The sequence below is a fragment of the Motacilla alba genome, chromosome 2 (assembly GCF_015832195.1).
Source record: "Motacilla alba alba isolate MOTALB_02 chromosome 2, Motacilla_alba_V1.0_pri, whole genome shotgun sequence".
Taxonomy (NCBI): domain Eukaryota; kingdom Metazoa; phylum Chordata; class Aves; order Passeriformes; family Motacillidae; genus Motacilla; species Motacilla alba.
Window position 1 is genome coordinate 148083748 of NC_052017.1, and position 19132 is coordinate 148102879.

The window sequence follows — 19132 nt, forward strand, 5'->3', positions numbered from 1 at the left end:
TGCCCTGCCAGTTTATCCTACTTGGATCAGGAATTCACCTCATCTCCATAGGACAGTACAGCAGGGCCTTACTGGCCTCTAAGGTTTTCTGGTGTCACTGCAATGGCAATTCTAGGGTCACCCCATGTGTGTGTGAGTTGTATTTTCAAACACATGGGGAAAAGGGACTTGGATTCTTCCTAGAAAAACAATTTGTGCTGATGGCTTTTATGGCACGGTGGTACGGTGACTTATCTGCAGGACCTGACCTTCACAAAGGTCCCTAGATACACCTCTTTCTCACTCTCAACACAGCTGGATTCTCACATCCCATTCCTGTCTCCTCTAATATTCACTGTAGTTCTGTAATTTACAACTGTTTGTCAAAAACAAATAACATTTATAGACCATCAGAAATAATTAATGAGCTTTTAAGACAGTGCAGAAAGGCAGTCTCTGCATTTGCCACTTAGAGCCAGACCCAGGTGAAAGCAGTGACAGACAGTATGGGAAGAAATGGAAAGTGGTAGGAAGAAGCAGAAAATTTAGCTCTCTTGATCAGAAGTAATTTTCCTGTCCATTGCTGTCATGCTGTCTAGGCAGTGCAGGTGTGTTTTCTCTTAGGGAAGAAATGCAGCTCCTGGAACACTTCCATCTCTTTACAAGAGAAGTAAAAAAAAGCCTCTGGGACATTCAGGGGTTTCATGTGCTTCATTTAGAGGAACAACAGAGGACACAAGCAATGTCACTGCTCTCTGCCATAGGTGTGCACTGAGAGCTCACACCTTTATATAAGTATTAAAAGCCTTAAAGTAAGAGGATAAGTCTGAGGATGCTGGAAAAAAGAAAGGGAAAAATACTGAGCTAAAGCTGTGTACATGTAAACAGGAGTCAGAGAAGTGAGGGAGAGTGACTTCTTGCCCTCATAAGGAGGACATGGAGATCTCCAGGTTGAAAGCAGAGGAAAACGGTACATGTCCCAAAGGAGAATTGTATTTGGCTCTCCTGGAGAAATAGCCACTACAAACCTAAAGAAGGGAAGTTATCCATAACCTAGAAAATACAGGGAAATATTTTCCGTACTGCTCTGGGAGACCAGGAAGTTATTTTTGGTGTCTGTAGCACAGTGAGTGTCGTTGGGAGCATGTGCAACAACAGAGTTTTCAGCGGCTCCCATTGTAATTGCTCCCATTGACCTTATCACTAATAAGTGCAGGATGTGAATTATAACGGCAAAGATGTAATCGGAGAGGCCTGGAGACAGCTCGTCTGCAAGGAACGAGCAGTTGCCATGACAGAGCCTCTCATGCTTCTCCTTCTCAAGTGGAACATCAGGTAAAATAAGGACTCTGCTGCTTCTGTTGATTTCTGTATAATTTAGGGGATAAGTGACTTCACTGTTTCCCTGCATGTGGGAGGCGAGGACATTTTTATGATCGTGAAGGACAGAAGAAAGTCGTGTTGTTGCACTCCTGGTGAATTACTTTGATATTCTGCACAGCACTCAGGCTGGGAGGCTAAGTGTTATTCTTAGCTATTGCTTATAAAGTCATGACACATACAGGGATGCACCAGAGGCAAAGGATCCAGATTCTTCCTGATTTACAGCAGCTTAAACACCTTTGATGGTGCTATAGCTATTTGTAACAGCTCAGAGTCTGGGCTGAAGTTTCCATGAGGGGTAGTACCAGGGATTTAGGAGGGGAAAAACAAGCAGCCTCTGGTCCAGCACCTTCCCTGTGCTGAGCAGTGCAGCCGAGTGAGCAGTGCCTGACCCTGACATCCTTTCCTATAAACAGGCCAAGGCAAAAAGATCTGGAGCTGTGCAACGTGTGCTTTATGTCTGCTAGAGGAGCAGTATGTCCATTCAGCCCCTCTGTGCCCAAGGTGTGGTGAGAATGCTCAGCCAGAGATGTTCCACAGGGTTTCTGAAGGGCTTGGAGGCACAGGTGTCTTCCAGATGCCTCTGCTTGATCGTAAGGCCTTGGAAGCTGTTAGGGAAAGGAGTCTCTGGAAGTTTCTGTGAGCATCTTCCTTCCTTCTGTTTTGCTTCTGCTGTAAAATCATCTTTGAAACAACAGGAGCTGCCACTCTTATGGCTGTGGAGCCACAGGACAGGCTGAGGGCTGGTGGGAACCTGCAGTCTCTAGAGAGAACTGAGAAAGATAGTCTGAAATATAGCAGCAATGATGGATGTAGATATTTTTCCAGGGCATGATGGTTTGAAAGGAAAGAAGAGGTAGAAAACGTTCCCTACAATGATACATGTGGCTACCTGGTTGACTCTGGGAGGATTTATCAAAAGATAGGAAAACAGAATTATAATCTGCAAGTCTTCATGTGTCCAGAAGGACAGTGAGAAAGGGGACAGTTTGAGGGGGAATGGGATCAGCAGGCAGTAATATTGTAACTGTAAAGTATATCAGTGCCAGTGATTCTTGTTTTAAAAGCAAGGGATACATTGTCATTTTAAGAGGACAGATTGTTATTCCTTGAGAGCATCTGATTCGCATCACAGCACCTGAATCCAAAAGTGAAGGTTTTCAGATGGAAATAAAAAATCAGCACAAAGGAAGTGCTAAATAAACAGAAATGAAGGGATCTTGGGGTTTCAGACCTTGTGCACTTGGAATAAAAAAGGCCTAGCCTCTCCTTTTGATCTGAGAAATGCCGTTGAACTACCACATGTATGCACCAGGTAAACAAGTCCCAGACATCTCACCGTGTCTTTTGCCAAGACCCCACAATATTTCAGGAACATCAAAAGATCTTGATGTTTATCTGACTGTGGTTTTTTTAAGGAAAGAGGCAAAAGAGGATTTTGTCTAACTGGTGTTTAAGCAGACATCTGCTGTAACTCAGCCTGTGCTCACCTCTGAGACAGATTTCTGCCACCTCCTCCAGCCATCATTCAGTTTGCTTCACTTTTATGGACTGCTCAAATTTTCCAAGTGGGTGTTATCCCCAAAAGAGGAGAATGAAGGCTGGTGTCTCTCAGCAGAACTTGTTTTCCATGTAGGCCACCTTCTACTTTTGGCCTGTGTCTGAATTTCTTTAGCTAGATCCCAAAGAGCCTTGTAACTTGCTCAAGTTTTGTAGCACATCACTGGTGATAGCAAGGATGTTCTTCTGCAGAGCTTGGTGTGGTGAAGCACAGGGTGTTGTGCTGAACAACATCCTGGAGATCTGGGAAAGTACAGGGCACGACTCTGTCCTTGTCTGCATCTGTTTTCTTACATCTGCACATCTCAGCAAGGTATTGCTGCCTGCTTTAGGGCAGCCATAGAGATGTGGCCATGATACACCCATACCTTATTTTGCAAGAATGAAGAGTTGTTGGCATTGCTATAAACAAACTGCATCACCAGCTCCTGAACCTGGTTGCAATGAACCAAATTCCCAGGCTCTCCAAACCACCACTGACTTTTCCAACTGCCTGTGTCTCTCAGTGGGGAACGCAGTGGGACTCAGTGGGTGAAACTGCATCTCTGAAGGCAGTCCCAGTGATCTCTGTGCCATAGAATGCTGGGAATGATGAGGTTAAAGGGAACAATTTGCAAGCATTCTAATTCTTCACCTGTAGTAACCATGTGTCACATGTGAATACAATCTCTATGCACAGTAAAGTCTGGTGCTGTGTGTGGAGGGGCTTGCATAAAATCATGGAATAGTTTGGGTCAGAAGGGACCTCTAAAGGTCATGCTTTAATGTAGGCTGAATCTGAGCTTTACAGCTCAATAGCAGGCTCTTATTTTTATCCCTATAGCCTTATTCCTATAGCCTCAGACTATAAATACCATACCTATTTATTGTGAACATTTGGGCTTTAAAAGCCTGTTAGAAACACTCCTTGCCAATTTGCTGTGGAAATAGGAAGAAGGAAGGGAAGCTGATGGTAAGTGCTCATATATGCCTGTTGTCTGCATAAATGTTATGTGAAGTATGAGCTAAAACTCAAATGCAAATCCATGGTGCTTGATCCAGTGCCAAGGGAAAGCTTGAGTTCAATTGCTTCAAGGCACGTCTGTGTAGACAGAGGCAATTTGAGGTTAACTGAGATGAAGCCACTGCTAATTTCATTTATTGGTTATAACCCTGGGCAGACTTGAACCTTCTCCCAGAACCAGAATGTCAGCTGAAACACTGTGGCTGCTTGTACTGCAGCAGAAGGGTGAAGTCTTGGAGCAGTTTGCCTCAGCTGGGGGTGATTTTGGAGAAGTTTGTATCTGGAGTGCACAAAGGCTTCCTTCAAATGATGCATTTCCTTGGATTAATGAAGACTAAGCTTTTATGGAGATACAGATCAGCTTGGAAATTCCTGAGAATGCCGTTTCCAATCTGTGGGAAATATGATGTACAAGCAGAGGCATTATTTACACTTTTAAATATACAGTACCTCATTTAATCTCACTGTGGGCTTCCCTCTGCCTGCTTAATAACCCTCCTGAAGACATTCATGATATTCTTTGTCTTGGTAGGATCTACATGCAACACAGTCTGGAAGCTGGCAAATGTTGTCCCAGTTTTCAAGAAGAGCAAGAGGAATTACCCTGGTAACTAAACTGGGAGGAACTGTTGATTCCCTCAAAGGCAGAGAGATTTTGATGAAATAGAGGGCTGGACAAACACTGACCATATGGAGTTCAACAATGGCAAGTGATGGGTTCTGCACATGGGATGGGAGAATCTTGGATGTGTGGACAGCCTGGGATCAGTGCTGCAGGAAGGGACATGTGGGTCCTGGTCAATGGAAAGCTGAATATGGGTCAGCAGTGTCCTGGCAGCCAAGAGGGTCAGCCCTGTCCTGGGGCCATCAGGTACCGCATCACCAGCTGGGCAAGGGAGGGAATTTTTCTTACTTTGCTCTGCACTGGAGTGGCCTCACCTTGAATATTGCGTGCACTTTTTTTTGGGCACCACAATTCAAGAAAGACATTAAGCTGTTATAAAGCATCCAATGGATGGTGAAGCGTCTGTAGGGGAAGTCCTACTAAGACTGTTGAAGTCACTTGGCTTATTCAGCTTGGAGAAGAGGAGACTTAGAATAGTCCTTATGACAAACTACACCTTTCTCAAAAGGGGAAGTGCAGGGACAGCATCAGTGTCTTTCTTCTGGTGACCAGTTACAGGACCCAAGGGAATTACATGAAGCCAACTCAGGATATTCTATGATTTTGTGATTCTAAGCTTTGCTGGCTCTTGTACTCTCAGCAAGGAATTTGGGATGCAGCAGGGCCTCTTCATGAAAGTCACTAATGCTTTTTCTTCTTCCTTGTCTTTGGCTGGGACCACCCTCTACTGTTGAGGTTGACTTATGTGTTGTTTCCTCAGGGATGGAAGGAGGAGCCTCTCCCACCACATTTCCCTACATGCAAAGGATGTACTCAGAGTTTTGAGTGAGTCAGACCAGAGCACTCTATCTATTGCTCTCTGAGCTGTTAGCATTCTCCTCCTCCCTTCAACCACTATGGCCTCAGATTTGACAGCAACCCCATAGTGTCAGAGGGACACCTGTTGTACCCAACACTGCTGCCCCATTAATTCTGCTTATGCCAGCTCCTCTCCCTGGATGGCTGTAGCTGTATTTACCCTTCTCTCCATGTCTCTCTGCCTTCTCACACTACGGCTTTGGTATCAACTCAGATCTGAAGGGTTGGGCTCAGCTCACCAGATGTATGTGAGTGGGAAGAGGATTAGGTGGGTCTTGTGTGAGCAAATGCAGGGGAGAATAAGTACAGTCAACATTTATGTTGAAATTGTCTCAGCTAGGATATAGATAGCACCCTACAAATACTAGCTAGGTTAGTCCTTCCTGCTGGAGTTTCCAGAGCCTCCACTTCCAGAACCAGGCTAAACTAAAGTGCAGAGAAAGAAACCTGTGATGTGTGCCAAGGCAGTAGCACAGAGCAGTTAGGTGGGAGCTCATGTCTGCAGAGACATCTTTGCATTTTAAATTGACTACCCAAGGGGTGAGTTGAAAGACCGTGCATTAAACCAGGACAAAGTGAATGAAACTGCTTAGAAATAAAGTTATTTTAGTTCTCACAGTGCAGACATAGAAACTTAATGTGGTCTAAGCAAGATGTCAGTATACTGACAAAAACCATAATGTCTACCAGGGTAGGTTAATGTTTTAGGGTAGACGGTAGAGAAGACCCCAGAGCTCTGAGGGACAGCAGTGCTGAGGTGGTAATGATGCCATTTCTCCACATGGATATTTAGCCAGATGTAGCCACTCACTGCTCTTCCTCTATGGAGTCTACATTTCATCTGCAAGGATGGGGACTCCTCTTCCTCTGAAATAACAGCCTATGTTGACCCACGGGACACAACTCTGCAGAGAGGAGGGGAAGGGGCAGGTTTTGGAGTTGCCTGGCTGCTGCACACAACTCTTTCTGACTGATGCATCACCATGTTTTTTCTGCATTAACTTGTCACTCAGAAACCGATTAAATCCCCAGCCAGGTCAGCTGCCCCCCTCCTTAGGCTGGCTTGTAAAAGAGGCTGCTTATGTCAGATCTCTGCTCTGTTTTGGACTTGTGTGTATTGCTGTGTCACCATTTCACTGTGGATCTGTTTGGAAACAACTCTGCAGCTGCCTCTCCTTCTCCTGTTTTACTTGGAGCGAAGCAGCCGAGTGTTGTCCTGAACCATTTTGAGTGTTCTTCCTTTGTGGCACTTTGCCTGAGAACGAGATGAATCACAGGCAGGTTACATGCCCTGTCCTCGTGAGTGTGAATTAGAGGGAAAGGCTCCGGGATTACTGGTGATTGTCTCCCTGAGCACCTCACTGAATCACGAATTTCACAGGGCTGGAGGCTGTTGTGGCCTCCTGGTCGTTTGGGTCCTGCTTTCAGGGGGATGAGCTCTTCTGTTCTGCTCTGCCAGCTGGGAGAAAAACCTGTTAGGTCTGCCTGACCTGTCAAATTGTAAGGGGTTCAAACGGATTATGAAAGGAACGTCAGAAAATGTTCCCAGTGTATGGATGCCTCATGGCTTTGCAGCAAGACTGTGTCACTGACAGAGCTATGTGCAATGAGGGACAGAAGTGGGATAAGGGAAATATTGTCTCCCTTGATGCATTTTGAACCACAGAAGTTTCCACTCCTAAGGAAAAACAAGGAGGAATTAATCACCAAGAGTTACAAGCTGGTCTACAGAGTGCAGCACAGTCTCAGGAAATTCAGACTATGCTTGGATCAGGAAAAGCAAGATGCATTTTTTGTTAAAAGCATCCAAATCACTTAGTCAACCAAAGCTGAAAGATGCTGTTTGTAAGCAAAGCAAAAGAAGTCTGGGTGAAAAATAAGTATTTATATTAAATATATTGTGGTAAAAGAGGTATTTAAGTTAAAAGGTAAAACCAGGGGAGGATCAAGTTGGAATAAACTGGACACGGACATCTTCAGCTAGGGAAGGAGAATAGTGTTTCTAAGCTTCTGAGACTTTTTAGGAAACCTTTCCAAAGAAAGGCACTAAGCCTCTTTCAGTGTGCAAGAGGTAAAGTTGAGGAAAGGACTGCACAGGGAGTGAGGGTGGGGAATTAATCAATATTCTGAGGAAGGCGTTGGAAGGAGATGATCATTGCTGTTCTCAGTTTGTTACATGCCATTTTGACTAGGTTTAATTATTCCCATGTTTCAGGGTTTCTGCCAGGAGGAATGCAGAACTTTGCTTCTGGTTCAGTTTGTTCCTGGGATTTTTTTCTCTCCTTTACCAATTAGCATTGGATGGACCCACATCAAAGTTAGCTTGCAGCAAGGCTGAGCACTCCACTTGTGCTTTTAGAAGAAGAAAGACATGTTTCAAGTGCCCAGCTCATTCTCACACCCAAAAATTGTCCCAGAGTCAGACCTAACGTCAGAGAGGAACTGGGCTGGGTCCTTCCTTCTCTGTAATGCAGAGGGTGGGTGACATAATTTGACATGGATCCATGACCTTGGCAACATGCTTGCTGTCTCTTGCCTTTTTGCAATGGAACATTGTACGTGGAGGCTTTTAAGTTCTTTACATTTCAAGTCTTGACCGTGAACTGCTGGGGATGTCCATGAAGGGCTGTAGTTGAGCAAGACCCTGAACAGAGCTTTTTGGGAGCTTTTTCAGACATGCAGTTACTGCCTGGGGACAATGCATAAGGTGACCATGGTGATCTGTTCTGGAGCTCCGTGCTCCAGGGTAAGTGGTTCCCAGGACCGGTGTGTGGTGACTTATTTCCATCAGAACCTTTTCCTTCTGTAGTGACTTAGTAACCCAAAGGAAATTCCTGATGCAGTCATTGCCTAACCAGGAGCACTTTGTGTTTGAGGGTGGAAGGGATAAGTCATAGCATTTTTTTCCTCCTCTAATTTACTAGCAAATCAAGAAGATGACAAATGAAACAGTTTCAGACAGGAAACTGTCAAAGTCTAGTGCAGTGTGTAACTGTGCAGGCTTGTATTGGAGATGAAAAAATATTCCCATACATGCTCCAGTGATGTGACTGACCCAGAGCATTTCTTAGTCATGGATCAAGGAATGCACCCATGCAGGGTAACCACAGTCATCTTGGAGGCCTGGGCTTGGACCAGTTGTTATGGAATGGATGTGTTCCAGACCATGACAGCAGCTCTAGCCAGGTGTTTGGGACACTGAACATGGCTCAGCAAACAAGTCAAGACATAAATAGTGACCTCCTCATGTGGCTACAGGATGAAAGGTGTCATTTAGACCAAACTGGTCCTTCATCAAATACAAAGGAAGGATTTGTAGTGAGAAAAGTTATCACAGGGCTATCTCATGGCATTTACGCAAGCATTTGTGAAGGCAAGAACAGGGGAACTCTTCTTATAAAGTTGCCAGTACTACCCATACAGGAGAAGGGTCTGTAGCAAGCTGACATCCCTTCCAGTGCTTGGCTAGAGGAGCTACCCCTACACAACATCACCCAAAGCCAGTTCCCAGCTGTGACCATGCCCAAAGACAATTCCCAGCCCTGACCAGGTCCCATGCCTGACTGCTGCTGTTTTTGGGAGCATGTAGGCTGTTCAATGTCCAGAGCAGCTGGGCGATGGGGCCACGGTTCAGCTATGTTATGTGTGGGGGTGGGCAAAAAGGGGAGAATGTCCTCTTTCCTGTGTCACAGGCTGAAGGAAGCAGGGTTGCCCAGCACATCTGTGGGCTCCCTCTATAGCTGAACCTGTGCTTCTTACTATGGCCATGGTCACAGTGGTTTTTGCCTTGGCCACACCTGTCAATATCTGGTCTGGGTCCTGCTTCTGACCACAGGTGGCTGGAGGAGTGTCCAGAGAGCTCCAACACCCTGGGTGTGGTCATCGAGGGGACAGAGTTGGGGCCCTGCCTCTTGGGGGAAGAGGTCTGAGCACTCCACCGAGGGATGGAGCAGAAGTCCTGCCCCTGAGGAGATGTGGTCTGAGCTCCACCACAGGGCAGGGTGCTCCTGCCTCTTAGGGGATACAGTCTGAGTGCTCCATGGAGGGTCTGCAGGTTCTGGCTTTAAGGGGTCAAGGTCTGAGCCCCGCCACAGGGGTCCTGCCTCGTGTGCCTTGAGCCCCACTGAAGGGCAGGGGTATCCTGTCTCTGAGGGGACATGATCTGAGTCCCCTCCAGCCAAGGGACAGAGTAAGGGTTCTGCCTTAGAGGAGGCAGAACTCAGAGTAGTCTGAGCCCCTACTGCAGAGAAGGGGAGTCATGCCAGTGAGGGGATGGGCGTCTGATCACTGAGGGGACGAGGTCTGAGCCCCACCACTGAGGGGATGACGATCCGGTCACTGAGGTGACGCTGTGCCCCCATCAAGGGATCGGGGGTCGTGCTAGGATAGAGGGGATCCTGTCTCGGGAGGACGAGGTCTGAGCCCGCCCCGGAGGGGCCGCGGTCCCGTCCCTGAGGGGCCGCCGCTCTCCCGCCTCGGCCTCTCCCTCAGCGCCATCTGGCGGCGGCCGCGCTGCCCGTCCCGCTCCGCTCCCCCCGGCCCCGCCAGGCCCCGGGAGCCGGCGCCGGGCTCCGGCTGGGGCTGGGGCGGAGAGGAGCGAGGAGAGGGCACGGCCCAGCCCATGGAGGTGACCTGCTGAGGGGCCCCGGGGGGGATATGCCCTGCAGCTCCCACTCGGTGACAAGGCTGAGCATCAACCCCCTCTCACTGCTGTGCCCGAAGGATGCTTTGTCCTACAGCAGGCTGTCCCAAGCCCTGTCCAGCCTGGCCTAGAACACTTCCACAGATGGAGCAGCCACAGATTCTCTGGGCAATCTGTGCCAGGGCCTTCCCACCCTCTGTCTTCATCTAAATGCAGCTCTGGCGACCATTTCCAGCCATGCCAGAGGTCCTGAAGCAGGGAGTGCCCTGGGGTAGTGGTGACTGACCCTTGGGTATTTGGGGACAGGTATACCACAGGCTCTGAGGGGGACAAGAAACCACAGAATCATAGAATCATTTAGGTGGAAAAAAACCTTTAAGATCATTAAGTTCAACCATTAACCCAGCACTGCCAAGTCCCCCACTAAACCAGGTACCTAAGTGCCACATTCACATGTCTTTTAAATGCCTCCAAGTTTGTTAATCCTTCACTTCGCTGGGCAGTTTGTTTAAGTGCTTGACCATTCTTTTTATGAAGACATTTTTTGTAAGAGCCAACCTAAACCTATGCTGGCACAACTTGAGTCCAGTTCTTCTTGTTCAATCTCTTGTTACTTGGGAGAAGATATTGAGCCCTACCTGGCTACAACCTTCTGTCAGGGAGTTGTGGAGAGTGATAAGGTCCTCTCTGAGCCTCCTTTTCTCCAGGCTGAGCCCCACAGCTCCCATAGCTGCGCCTCACAGGACTTGTGCTCCAGATCCTTCCTCAGCTCCATTGCCCTTCTTTGGACTTGCTCCAGCACCTCAACGTCTTTCATGTCATGAGGGGCACAAAACTGAGCACAGAATTTGGGATACAGTCTCCCCAGTGCTTACTGTCCAGGGCCATGAACAAACAATGCTGTCTGTTGTCAGCAGTGAGCTGGAGATCCTACCAGGGATTTCTGTGGGGTCCAGCACAGAAAGGTGTGCATGAGGAAACACCAAGGGCTCCTTGAGCTCTTGTAGTGAGGGAAACTGAACCCAAACTGCTTTAGTTAACAGAGCGATTAATATTCTGAGGTTGAAGGATATACTTTAATGAGCTGTAAAGATGCATCAATGCAGCAGGAATACAACATGAAAGCCATGAAATACAGGATTTTGGCAGCTGACCTGAAGAGAAGATTAATGATCTAAGGGAATAGTTTGAGTTTTTCCATCCTGACAGCAAAATAGGATTTTGACCATAATTTTCTGAACCACTGGGAGCTCTGTGGGGATTCTGGACTGTGTTCAGCAGAGGGCAGTGGTTGGTTTGGTCACTACTTGGCTGGCAGTGTCGGGCCTCTTAAAACACTGCCATGCTATTTGCTGAAATCATTCTGCTGCAGAATATCTAAAAAAGCTGTAGAAAAGGATGGTGCAAGCAAATCCTCCCTGCCTTGCATCAGTGTAATGCAGTAGTAATGGTGGGTCACTGAAGTCTCTTGGGGAAATTCCCAAGGGAAATTTCCCAAGAAATTCCCAAGCAAACTTCCCTCTTCCCATCCTGTATGAGCTTACAAATATAGACTTTCCAAGGAAAAAGATGATGATTCCTTGACCTTGTTTAGATCTTCAGATTTATTGCTGCTCTCTGAGAAGTTTGGCATTTTGTTATCCACAAGTACTTAATTAAAATAAATAAAAAGAAAGCTTAAACCTGTTGTATGTGTTTATAAAATTTCCCTAAACAGCAATTGTAACCAGTAGTGCTCATATGAGTGAAGGATACAATACTGTGTCTTGTCATTAGGGCATCCTGTTCCCGTGGGAAGGGAAGAGATGTGGAAAAAAAGGAAAGATTCCTTCAGCACAGGGATACCAGCCACCTGGACCGAGCAATGTGTCCTAAGTGGTCCTGGGAAAGTTACCTAAACACAGCAAAATTGGTGTGGAGGTGCTCTGAGCTGCTCCAGAAAGCCAGGGGAGGGGATGCAGGGGGACAACTCCTGTGATGGTCTCCCTGTGGATGCGGGGGGACAACTCCTGTGATGGTGTCCCTGTGGATGCTGGCATGGCAGATGCTGCTGTGGGAGGGAAGTCAAGGCTGGGGATTCCTGGCCAGTTGCTGTGTACAGGGCTGGTGGTAGCTGACATGACATTGAACTTATTGGTGCAGAGCAGCCTTGGGATTGCTGGAGTAGCCCAGTTTTAGGATCCCACCTCTGTGCAGGAAGAGCTGGGTTCCTGGATGTATTGGTGTGAGTGAGGATGTGTGAGAAGAGAGGGGGGATGACTGTAACAGGGGTTTAAGTGCTTGTGAGGAATTGGAGACTGGGAGCACTGGAAGTGAAGTTCAAAAATAAAATCAAACACTTGGCTATGATTTTCCTGCCTACCTGGAGCCCTTTATCCCTCTGTGTGCCTGCCATAGTCCTGTGCCCTGCCCCACACAGGTGTATGGGGGTTTTAAAAGTGAAACCTAGGTAAAAATTTTGTTCAGGAAAATTAACTGTACATGTTAATCAAAATCAATATATTCTGTAGGTTCCATATGGTAAGGGCTGTGGAAACATTGAAAGATGAAAGGACCTGGGCCAAATGGAGCATCTGTTCTGGTGCAATACCCAGGACAGTTGTAACACTAATTCTGCCTGGTGCTGAGCATCCTCTGGTCCTGCTGCAGGCAAACAGAATGAGACCTCACAGCATGAAGCCCAAGTCTAAAAAGAACTGATGGGACATTTACACCTGTGTCCCAGCAGCTTTATATTTTCTCCAGTTGCTGAGAAAAGCCCTAAGGCAGGCTGTTTCCTGTGATTTTATGCACTGCGAGCTGGACAAAGAAGATCCCCTGGAGAGCTGTTAGAACATATTTAATCTGTGAAAGATTTTTGCTGATGGCAGGGAAAAAAAATTGTACCTTGCCATGTACGGGAAAGAAATTTTGCCCTTGAGGGGAACTGGAGGGACAATGAAGGGCTCTCCTTCCTCACTGAGGCTGCATTAAAAAGCTCCCTCCCCCACAAAAGTTATCTTGTGGTTTTGATCTGCTCATGTCATCTGCTGGTGTCCATGCTGCTGTCTGCTCTCCCACCACAAACACTCGTGGCAAGGGAGAAACTCCCCAGACCCCTTAGGGACACCCTTTGGTGTGGTGTAGATAAACTCCTGACATGTTTCACTAGAACCTGAATGCAGAGACTGTGCCTTAATTTCCACATCTCCCACATCTCCTCACTGTACCTATGTCCTGCCTCTCATCTCTCTGGTCTCTTCAGGGTTTGTGCCTTCATGGTGAGTTCATTCATATCTGTGAATCCTCTCCCCAGTCACATTGAAGCATTTCTGTCTCTCACCACATGCAGACACAAGCACATTGTTGCACAAATTTATCCCTTTGGATTTAGGGTGCATTTTTTTTCCTGCTTTTTAGGTGTTTGCATTCACAGATGTTCAGCCACGTGCTGGGGTCCTTGGGCAGGAGATATTGCAAAGTCCCCAGCTGCACCATGACACTGGAACTGCAAGTGAGAAGGGCTTCCAGGAATAGGCCAGAACAGACACCAGACACTGCTCTGAAATCCTCCATGGCTGCTAGTGAGTGCTGGGTTGGCATCTGGGTGATGTCTTATCTGCATCACATAGCAAGAATTTGAGGGTATATTAAACAACCCACAGGCCCCTGCTGCCTGCCACAGAGGAGAGGACTTCCCTGCCTGCAGCTGCTTCTGCCAGCTCCTTGGCCTGTTTGTCCATCACACAGGTAGTCCTGCAAACACACACTCCATATTTGCCACCCTTACTTGCAAGGCTGTGTTCTGTGCAGGTGTCCTACCCTCCTCTGTGCATCCCTCCCTTGGGATTCTGCTGCTGCCTTGCTCAGCATTGCTGACAAATAACCCTGCAGGATGCTCATGGCAGAACCAATTGATTTTTCTTGCCTCCCAGCATCTTGCAGCACAAACAGCTGTGCTGTTGTTCATGAAAGTTAAGTTACAAATGGCACATCCACATCCTTTGCACTGGCAGCTGCTGCTGTTGATATTAGACATGGCAGCTGTAGAGAAAACATCCTCCCACCTACTCCTCCAATCCGTCTGGGCTTGGGAGGGCTTCACATGTGGCTGCCAAGTGCAGAGTATGTGGGCTTTGCTGGGCAGGTCTAGACAGATAGCGTGGTGGCTGAAAGGAAGGAAAAAATGTTAAGGGTGGTCTTTGATGCTGGCAGATCTGGAGCTCTGGGTGGTGGATATGGAAGCACTGTGCTCCTATATCCTGGAACATCAACTCAGTGTTCCTCAGTCCATTTGTATCACTCTGCTTCTGCCCCAGTGTAAAGAAGGGGTTTAACCTATTTTAAATCACCTGGTGGAATAACTTCCCTCTGTTCCCCATTCCCATCTTTCTCTCATGCCTCTACCTGGAAAAGGCAGCTGAAACATCTGAAGAAGCTCAGCAAATAACCACCAGAAAGACTGAACCTGGAAACATGCCTCATAGGAAGAGAGAGAGTAATTTAATTTTTTTTGGAATGCAGGAATAGAGGGTTGTTTACAAATACCTTCGCTGGGGAAAAAAAGGTCTGTCATCTCAGGGTGTAGTTATCTGTTAGACAAAGAGCAAATATCTGTGGCTTTGGAATGTAACACTGCAAAGACAAAGAAAGAGATGTATCATCTCTAAACCCCAGAGAAATTAGAGCAGAACTGCAGGCTTTTTGAAAAAGGGGCTCCAGTTTAAATGGGATGACTGGGAGAGGCTTTCTCACCTCCATTACACAATCAGTAACTTTAAAAAGAAGTCCTGCTGGGTTTCAAGTCCTTCCAGCCTTAAGAAACAGCAGGGTTGTGCCCATATTAATATTCTGTGGGTTAATATACCCTACAGTGACTTACTGAAACCTCTGCAGATCAGGTACAGTACTAGCAGTGGCAGCACTGTTAGGATTGTATGGATAAACCATCCAATCATTTGCTTTAATTATGACAATACAAATCTGCTTGCTTTATGCAGTGTTTGTCGTAAGATGAATCATGGTTACCAAAATTATCGTGTAGACGATTCTGTGTATAATAGCAGGCCAAGAGGTTAGAAGAGGAAGGGTTTCCGGGTTGGGTAGGAGGCACAAAGTAAAGCTACCAGATAAACAAGCCATAACTTGTGTCAAGAACCTATCAACAGATTCCCACCACATGCTCTGCAAATGGGCAGCTGTGCAGAGGAGTCCGTCTGAACCGGCGTCTTGAGCGCACTGTGTTTTCCAAGCAATGTGGGCAGGGTGGCATTTCCAGCTCTAAATACTATCAATCAAGAGAGGCCTTCCCTGGGAAGACAGGATTTGGGCGATCTCCAAGCTATCCAAAACATCAAGGGGTTGGATACTGGGCTTTGGTCTAAGCTCCTGTGTCTAATGAACTTCAGGAATGAATTTATAAGGTTCCTTCTCTGGAGAGATGCTGACTGTGGGATCAAAGGATGGATGAGCCAACAGCTGGGCTCTGGCCCAAAGCTTTCATGCCATGCCCTACTCCCATGTGGACTTCCCCTAGGCAAGTCTCTTGGGGGAATCTGTTTAACTGATCTGCAGAAATTTCCATTTTTCTCCATCTGTAGAGACAAACAAGCACTTCTAGGCCTGTTTTAGAGTCCTTGTTTGGAGGAGATGGAAGTAAAACTGCTCCAAAGAAAACTTTCACCACTATTTTGCTCCCGGGTACTTGAACCCCATAGAGGGAAATTTGTTTGGTTGCTTTAAGGTCGTGTCAGTGAGGTCATATTAAGGTCTACTGAGGGATCAAAGAGAAGCCAAGGGGTCTCCTGCAAGGCCTTCAAGACATCCCCAAAAATGCTTCTTTTGGGGCTGGAGTTCAGACTTGCTCTTTGGCTTTTCCTACTGAGAAGATCACAGGTGATGTGGTTGGAAGAGATATGTTTGGGTCAGAGTTCTTGGCACATGGTGTGTGGCTCTTAGGGATGGTCCTGTGCAGGGCCAGGAGTTGAGTTCAAGGATCCTTGTGGGTCACTTCCAATTCAGGATACTTTACTTCATTTTTCTACTTACCTTCTCATTGAGATGGCAGAAGTTCCTCTCTGTGAGCTTTCCCTGAGATTGCTGTGAGGTGAACAAGGACTTTCTCCTGCATGTAAACTCGGCTTTATTTAATTTGACAGGCTCTTTCTTGCTGCACAGCAGCTGGGAAGAAGAACCTCAGTCCTGAGCTGGGCTGTTAGCTCTGCATACAGCTATGAAGGAAAAGCAAAATCCCTTTTGCTAAAACTCAGACCCATACCTCCATACCTAAATTAATCTGATCTCTATTGACAAGAATCATGAAAAAGGGCAGTTTCATGAACTAAGACCTTGATATCCTGACAGCATTGGCTGCTTATAAGAACACTTAGAGAAATTCACATCTCTGCTAGGGAAGTTTGGGTGCTTTTTGATGCATTTGAAGAAGAAGGAATCAGAAAGATGGGAAGTGTGTGAGTCATCATCCCTTGGCATATTTGAAAGGCATGTAGATGTGACACTTAGGGACATAGTGGTGGCCTTGACATAGCTGGGGGAAGGGTTGGACTTCATGATCTTATACATCCTTTCCAGCCAAATGATCCTACAATTCTATGGTTGCAGTGGATATTCTCCCTGGCATCCCCATTAAGCTCCAATAGCTGAACAGGGCCCACCACAAAGTACTGAAATACTACAGTGAAGTGATTGATTATTTCTTGTGTTAGGGGACATGCTGCAATCCCAGTCTGCCCTGCCTGGGATACCCTGCATAGCATGGGACGTGTGCCGTGATGTGACATTTCAGGTGGCACCACCTATCATAAGCCTCACTCAGAACTTCCCATGACAATCCTACTTGTTGTGTAGCCAGCATTTACAATGGATGCCAATATGAGTCCGCGAGCACCCACACCTCACCAGATCTCCTCCTGCATCCCCAGCACCCTATTCCAAGGGTGTAGGGACAAAGACCATTTTCCTCTTTCTCAGCCCACTGGAGGCCTCCCTGTTTTCTACTGCAAGACCACAAAAGCTCAGATAAATGTGGGGAGATCACACTTGTCCCTTTCCTGGGCCTCACAATGGGAAGGTGATAAAATGCCCTGCTTTAAAAGCTTTTTCTTCCTAAAATGGGAGTCTTCCAGCTCTGATCCAAGCACTGGCACCCTCCCCAGAGCTCCTGTTTTGGGACTAATTGTGTCCAGAAGGGGAAAAGCAAGCCAGCTCACGTTTGTTTTCCTATGTCATCCTTTGCAGGGTATCATGTCCCTGCATTCCCTGTCTGTTTTCCCTTGTCCTACTTTGCTCATCTTTGTTCTTACTAGCCCTGCTCTTCATGGAACTCAACTTGTTTTTTCACCTGCTGGGTCCCTCTCCTTTCCTTCCTCCTTTATTACTTTGTGGCTTGGTTTCCTCTGCAATGTCTTCCTCATTTTCCTCTGTCCCAGAATAGCTGTGGCGATCAGACCTGTCTTCTCCCAAATCCTTGCCCAGAGCCACTCCTGCCCTTACACCTGGAAGACAGCTACAGAGGAGCAGAGTGACCTGTGCTCATATTCCTAACATGGCAATTCCATTTTCCTCAGCCTTTCTGCCCACAGAAAGTGGCAGTGCTTACTAATGTTTAGCCTGACTAATGAGACTCTTATGCACACATCTCAGAGAGACCAAACCCTGGAGGGACAAGGAAGGAAGAAATTGCCCTCGCACGTGGCTGTGTTGTTTCCTCTTGGCAGTTACCAAGAGGTTGTGGAGGGAGGGCAGAGCTTGCTCAGAGCTCAGGAGGAAGCTAGGCTGGCAGATAACCCCACGTGTAGGGTCAGAGGCTCATTTTCTGGTGCAGAATTAGAGATCTTCAGCTTTGCTGGGCCCTGATATGTTTGTAGTATGACTGAGGGTTGGCTATTGTACGGGTTTGCCTTGCTAAGTTTTCTGGGCTTTAACAGGAAAAACCTTGCAAAGACAGAAGTGCTTTGAATCATGGACTGTGCTGGATGCAATGCAGGTGAGACCACAGCAGGGACAGAAAGATACTCAATCATTTCTGGATACCCTTCCCCTAGCATGTCAACAGACTGCAGATATCTGTGTGTTGTGACTCAGGCTCATGGTCAGAGATTTTGTGTCCCAAGAATGACCGAGATGCCCAAGAAATACATGAGAGATTTTTCACCATCTTTCTTTGCTGGCCTCTGGGCAGCTTGTGGAAGAGGATATTTCTAATTCTGTTTATAGGATTTTAGATGCACAAGAGAAGCACAGCACATCAAAGAGGAATGAACGCTGTAATTCCCTGAAAGGTCGGGGCTTTTTTACAGAGCTCTTTATTGCTGTTAAGCTCTTTAGGGAACGCATTCTGTCTACCACAGACTCAGTGGTGGTTGTATGACATGCAATGCACATCCATCCTGATTACTATTTCAGCCTCTAGGGAATGATCCAGATCCTCAAAGACTGCTAAGTACTGGATTGAATCTGAAATCATCGAGAATTTGGCATCTAAATCTTTAAATACTCTGCATAAAGGACTGCCCTGCAAAAGCTGATTGTGTGTGTGTGCTTTACCTTGGCAGTCTCTGCATGGATTCAGTGATGCATGGAATCACTCACATTGTCCTTGGAAGTGTCCCTATTTTGTCATGTGTGGCTGTTCTCATTAGAGAAAGGGCAGGTTGGAGTAGGAACAGGACAATTCCAATCCCTTTTGGTGATTAATAAGAGGCAACCCAAGGAGATACCCTGAGCAGAGGGATTGTGCAGATCAGGGGGTGAGAGACCTTGCCCCAGTCTCCAGAAACACAGAGAACTGAGGGGTGCTTCAGCAACAATGGGAACTGGCAGGTGGAAGGTGCCCCCCAAAATCCCAAAACCATTCAATTTGGGGAAATATTTAGGAAATATAATAGAAATATTATGTTAGCTGTGTTTTTGGTTCTGGTTTTCAACTTTGTGCCCTGAGCACAAATAAGTGATTTTAAATAGGACAGAAGTTTAGCAAGTACTGCACTCTGAGGAAAAGCAAGATGTTAAACAGTATAGATTAAATAGAAAGCTCGGAAAGTCACCAAAAATAGGTTAGTTTGTGAAAAAAATGGATAGCTTT